Here is a 6,425-nt window from a genome sequence, read left to right as displayed (position 1 = left end):
AAGCAAATACACAAATGAGGAAGAGAAAAGACACAAATGGTAGCATTACAGAAAACTACCAAACCACAATGACAGACAATAAGAGAGAAAGGAAAAAAGAATATATAAAATAACAAAACAGGGGTAAAAACTCATGTATCAGTCATAATGTCGAATGTAAATAAATTATGTACTTAAATGATAGAGACTGGCTGAATTGATTTTTTTTTTTTTGAGACGGAGTTTCGCCATTGTTACCCAGACTAGAGTGCAATGGCACGATCTCAGCTCACCACAACCTCCGCCTTCTGGGTTCAAGCAATTCTCCTGCCTCAGTCTCCCAACTAGCTGAGACTACAGGTGCACACCACCATGCCCAGCTGATTTTTTTTATTTTTAGTAGAGACGGGGTTTCACCATGTTGACCAGGATGGTCTCGATCTCTTGACCTCGTGATCCACCCGCCTCAGCCTCCCAGAGTGCTGGGATTACAGGCGTGAACCACCGCACCCAGCTGAATTGATTTTTTTTTAATGATCCAACTATATGCTGCTTACAAGAAAAACTTAACCTGTGAAGATACGTATAGACAGAGTAAAGAGATGTAAAAAGATACTCTACACAAAGAGAAACCAAAAGCAAGCAGGAGTGACTACACTTAATAAAACAGACTTTAAGTAAGTAAAGAACAATTTAAAAAGGACAAGGAAGGTCATTATATATAAGGAAAAACAGCAAGAGAATATAAGAACTCTGAATACATATGCATCCAACACTGGAATATTCAGATTCATACAACAATATTACTAAATCTTAAGAGAGAGACAGACTCCAATACAATAGTAATGGGAACTTCTTGTTTTTTTTTTTTGGAGACGGAGTTTGTCTCGTTACCCAGGCTGGAGTGCAATGGCGTGAACTCGGCTCACCGCAACCTCCGCCCCCGGGTTCAGACAATTCCCCTGCCTCAGCCTCCAGAGTAGCTGGGATTACAAGTGTGAGCCACAGTGCCTGGCCTAAATGTTCTTATTTTCACAGCAGTATGAACATTTATTTGTATAAGCTGACAAAGAATCTGTTCTCCTTGTGACAGGACATAATGGGAAATATTGGTGATATTACCAAGGCTTTGACTAGAATGTCATTTTTGAAAATGATGACCAGTTTTAATGAATTAAGGTGAGTTTATGGAGCCAATGCTTAGAAATGCCTCTTGGAAAACTGGCCTGGTACCTGGCTTATAGGGTTACCAGTCTTACAGGTGAGTAAGAAAGGGGATTTTTCTGGCAGGCCTGGCGATGTGCTTTAGTTCTGTGTTCCCACCCAAATCTCACCTTGAATTGTAATAATTCCCATGTGTCAAGGGCGGGACTAGGTGGAGATAACTGAGTCACAGGGGCCATTTCCCCCATACTGTTCTCCTGATAGTGAGTGAGTTCTCACAAGATCTGGTATCTTGAGAGAATCCCTCTCTCCTGCTGCCCTGTGAAAAGGTGCCTTTTGCTGTGATTATAAGTTTCCTGAGGCCTCTTCCGTCTTTGCAACTCAGTCTTAGGTATTTCCTTATACCAATGTGTAAATGAACTAACACACCAGGAAACATAGAGTATCCAGAGGATCTTGAGAATAGAGGAATCCACCCAAATCTACAGACATCTGGTGGCAAGTTATTGGGTCAGCTTCCAAGCCTTGAGAGTCTTAAAAAGTCTAATTTGAGATTTTTTTTTTTTTTGAGACAGAGTTTCGCTCTTGTCACCCAGGCTGGAGTGCAATGGCACGATCTTGGCTCACCGCAACCTCTGCCTCCTGGGTTCAGGCAATTCTCCTGCCTCAGCCTCCCGAGTAGCTGGGATTACAGGCACGCGCCGCCATGCCCAGCTAATTTTTTGTATTTTTAGTAGAGACGGGGTTTCACCATGTTGACCAGAATGGTCTCGATTTCTTGACCTTGTGATCCACCCGCCTCGGCCTCCCAAAGTGCTGGGATTACAGGCTTGAGCCACCACGCCTGGCCTAATTTGAGATTCTTTATGAACCATTCTAGCAAAGCAAACTTTAAAAGGCCTATGTAGTTAACAATCATTCTTGCTGCACTAATGTAAATAACCCAACCGAATACAATGAAACCAGACACATTTTACAAACAAGAATCAAAAGTTGGTAATTGTAGATAAAAATTGTACGTTTAAATAGAAAACTCTACTGGACCCCTGTGTGGGTTCTCGATTCTTATTTCTCCAGTATCTGGCTGTGACTGTTCAAACTAACACTTCCAATTTTGTCCCACCCTTCAGAACTGGCATCACTGATCATTAAAACTGACCTTTCCCTGAAGCCCTGGAAGCGAAAGCTGAGTAACTTGATAGAAACTTAAAAGAAATTATTTCGACAGACTATGTATGATAAACCCTCATACCTACTGTGTGGGTCATGACCACAGGGTCACTCAGAAAGTTTACCAGAACACCTGATGCCATAACATAAAACATTTAACCTGCAAAAGATGTTGGGTTTTTTTGTTTTCTTTTTAGCTTTTTTGAGCTAGAGTCTCACTCTGTCACCCAGGTTAGAATAAGTGGTAAGATCTTGGCTCACTGCAACCTCTATCTCAGGTTCAAGTGATTCTCCTGCCTCAGCCTCCCAAGTGGTTGGGATTACAGGCACCCGCCACCGTGCCTGGCTGGTTTTTGTATTTTTAGTAGAGAGGAGGTTTCACCATGTTGTCCAGGCTGGTCTCAAACTCCCGACCTCAGGTGATCCACCCACCTTGGCCTCCCAAAGTGCTGGGATTACAGGAGTGAGGAATTGCACTTGGCCTACAAGATATGTTTTAAGCCCAGCATCTAAAATCTCGACTGTCCCTGGACTCAAGCAATGGGTTTCTACGTATTAAATCTTTGTGTTTTCACAGGAATTCCCCTCAGTAAACATCTGACTGCTTGCACCATTCAGCACATATTCTCCATTGCCAAGTCCAGGAGATAGCTCAGCTGATTCTTAGTGAAGAGTAAGGTGATTGTTTGAGAAACTGACTTGAGTTGTTCAAATTCTTCTTTCCTTGAACAGGGGAGGGACTGACAGGCTCTTCATGACCAAACTTCAGTCAGGCTCCTCTGAATCTTCTTCCCAACCAGCCCCTGACTTTTGAACTTTGATGGTCATCTTTGCATTGCCCCATTTCAGTAAGAATTCTGATAAGCTGCCTTAGCAAGAAGCCCTCACCTTTGATATATGAATGACTTCAATATCTAATCAAATTATTGAGCCTCCGACCATCCTGCAGGTGATGGCTGACCAACCTCGCACACCTTCAGCAGGAATCCTATTAGATCCTTTTATAACAATTTCCCAGCCAGGCGAGGTGGCTCACGCCTGTACTCCCAGCACTTTGGGAGGTTGAGGCCGGCGGATTACAGGGTCAAGAGTTCAAGATGAGCCTGGTCAACAGGTGAAACCCCATCTCTACTAAAAATACAAAATTTAGCCGGGTTAAGTGGCCGGTGCCTGGAATCCCAGCTACTTGGAAGGCTGAGGCTGGAGAATCGCTTGTACCCGAATGCAAGAGGCGGAGGTTGCAGCGAGCCAAGACTGCGCCACTGCATTCCAGCCCGGGCAACAGAGTGAGACTCTGTCTCAAAAAAAAAAACAAAACAACGAAAAAGAATTTCCCGGCCAGGCGAAGTGGCTTACGCCTGTAATCCCAGCACTTTGGGAGGCTGCGGTGGACAGGTCATTTGAGGTCAGGAGTTCTAACCAGCCTGGCCAACGTGGTGAAACACTGTCTCTACTAAAAATACGAAAACGAGCTGGGTGTGTTGGTGCGCGCCTGTAATCCCAGCTACTCGGGAGGCTGAGGCAGGAGAATTGCTTGAGCCGGGGTGGGGGAGGTTGCAGTGAGCAGTGACAGAGACTCTGTTTAAAAAATAAAAAGAATCTCCCTAAGGACTTTAACTTGTGCTCCCCTCAGGGATGGGTTTACTACTACTAGCTGTCAGAAAGCTATTGGGCGCCCTGATGTGTTAACAGCCGAAACTCAGCTGTAATTTCTCCTAAATACTTCAGCATTTTGCATTCTGTACAATGTGGTGCTTTTTCCACCTTGTATTGTAACTGTAAGCTCCTAGGGGGCAGCGATTTGGTCTTAGGCATATACCCTGTTTAGTGCCTGGCAATGCCAGGTTTATATCAAGGTCTTAATATTACTTTTCAGTTATTTCTCCCACTCTTCATGGAAATGATGCTCCAACCTTGCTAAGACACTTAAGGTCCTCCCAGTAAGCCAGGCATTGTGATTCCTTGGCTTCAAGTGCCTTCCCTCTTCCCTGAAGGTGCACTGAGATCTACATTCCCTGCCCGCACCTCCCCACCCCCCTTCAGATCTCTTGCCATGTAAGTAATTTTTTAAAAGATCAGTACAAGAGCTATGTTTTTTCCTAAGAAAAAATTTGCAACAGGAATGGGGAAAACAAACAAAAAAAGAATCTCCCTTTAGCTCTGATGTTTCCTCTTAGTAATTAACCGTGAGCTGACTATACACTCAGTCTGTTTACTGGCTAGAAATTCCCTGTTGTCTATGCTGTATTTGGAATTGAGCCTAGTTTCATGAGGTCACTTTCTCTCTATTCCAATAGGTCCTAATTGGAATCTGCTTTTACCACTTTAGATAGTATCCAGTGCTGGTTTCTTGAAATATATCTTAGAACCTGTCATTTTAAAAAATAAAAGAAACTTTTAGAACATGTGGCAGACATTGTCACTTAAAGAAAACTTTAAGGGTTGCATTTTCATTCACCTTTGTTCAATTTTAAAGAAATCATTTAATTTGCTTGTCACTTATTTATTTTTTGAGACAGAGTCTGACTCTGTTGCCCAGGCTGGAGTGCAATGGCGCGATCTTGGTTCACGGCAACCTCTGCCTCCCAGGTTCACGAGATGCTCCTCCCTCAGCCTCCTGAGTACCTGGGACTACAGGTGCACACCACCACACCCAGCTAATTTTTCTGTTTTTTAGTAGAGACGAGGTTTCACCATGTTGGCCAGGATGGTCTCGATCTCTTGACCTTGTGATCTGCCCGCCTCAGCCTCCCAAAGAGCTGGGATTACAAGCATGAGCCACTGCACCCGGTTGCCACTTATTTTTTGAGACAGAGATTTGCTCCTGTTGTCCAGGCTGGAGTGTAATGGCATGATCTTCCGGATTCAAGCCATTCTCCTGCCTCAGCACCTCAAGTAGCTAGGATTACAGGGATGCGCCGCGACGCCTGGCTAATTTTTTGTATTTTTACTAGAGATGGGATTTCACCATGTTAGTCAGGCTGGTCTTGAACTCTGCATCTCAGGTGCTGCATCTACCTCCGCCTCCCAAAGTGCTGTGATTACAGGAGTGAGCCACTACACCCAGTCTTGCCACTAATTTTATAGCCATAATTCTTGGTCCTTAAAAAATATGTTGCTGGCTAGGCACGATGGCTCACTCCTGTAATCCCAGCACTTTCAGAAGCTGAGGCGGGCGGATTGCCTGAGGTGAGGAGTTTGAGACTAGCCTGGCTAACATGGTAAAACCCCATCTATACTAAAATCACAAAAATTAGCTGTATGTGATGGCAGGCGCCTGTAATCCCAGCTACTCGGGAGACTGAGGCAGAAGAAGCTTTGCAGGCTCTTATGTGATGTCCATTTAATCGAAATTGTATTGAAAAATTATCTTTTGTTATTTTAGAAAATTGAATCGTATAAAATACTGTTTAATGTATATAAATATAAAATTGTATCTAAATTCTCTAATATAATTTAAATTCGATGCATTTGGGAAAAGCAATTGCTATAAATGATAAATCAATGATGAAGAAATACATAAATTTCTGGCTTCTAATACTCAAAACAAACATGTCTCACAGAAAGAGCCTTTTCCCCGCCAATTGATTAATTGAAAATCTGCCTGTTTAAGGGGTTTAAGTGGTGTAAATATTTGTCAAGGGTCTAAAGCTTTTACATAAGCACTCAGTGGCTTACCATGGATGAGGCTCTATAATATAGGACTGAGAGTCATTTAAATGCTTCCTGAATAAAATTCTGAGCCTAAAACCTTGCCTAAATCAGTAGCCCCTAAATTCAATGTGCCAGCTTATAATTTCCAAGAACACGCACATATTTTTATGTCTATAATATTTTATGAATATTTTTATGTCTATAATTGTGGAATGGTCTGTTCAGGGCCCTCATTCCTCAACCTTTTTTTTTCAACCACCTTCTCATTAAGGAGGCTGATGTATCAATCATGGTTTTTCTTTTTTGTATTTTATGTGTTGACATCTTAAAATTCTTGCTGGCTATGGGGAGACTGTCCCTACCAGTAAATGATGACTTTGGGACCCTCTTTATCTAACTCTCACCAAGCCAATTCTTTCCCTGCACTAAATCATCCCAACGTTACTGCCAGTGAGTTT

This window comes from Callithrix jacchus, chromosome 22 (genome assembly GCF_049354715.1).
Source record: "Callithrix jacchus isolate 240 chromosome 22, calJac240_pri, whole genome shotgun sequence".
Lineage (NCBI taxonomy): Eukaryota > Metazoa > Chordata > Mammalia > Primates > Cebidae > Callithrix > Callithrix jacchus.
The sequence above is the reverse complement of the archived record's forward strand: the minus strand, read 5'-3'. Positions refer to the sequence as shown.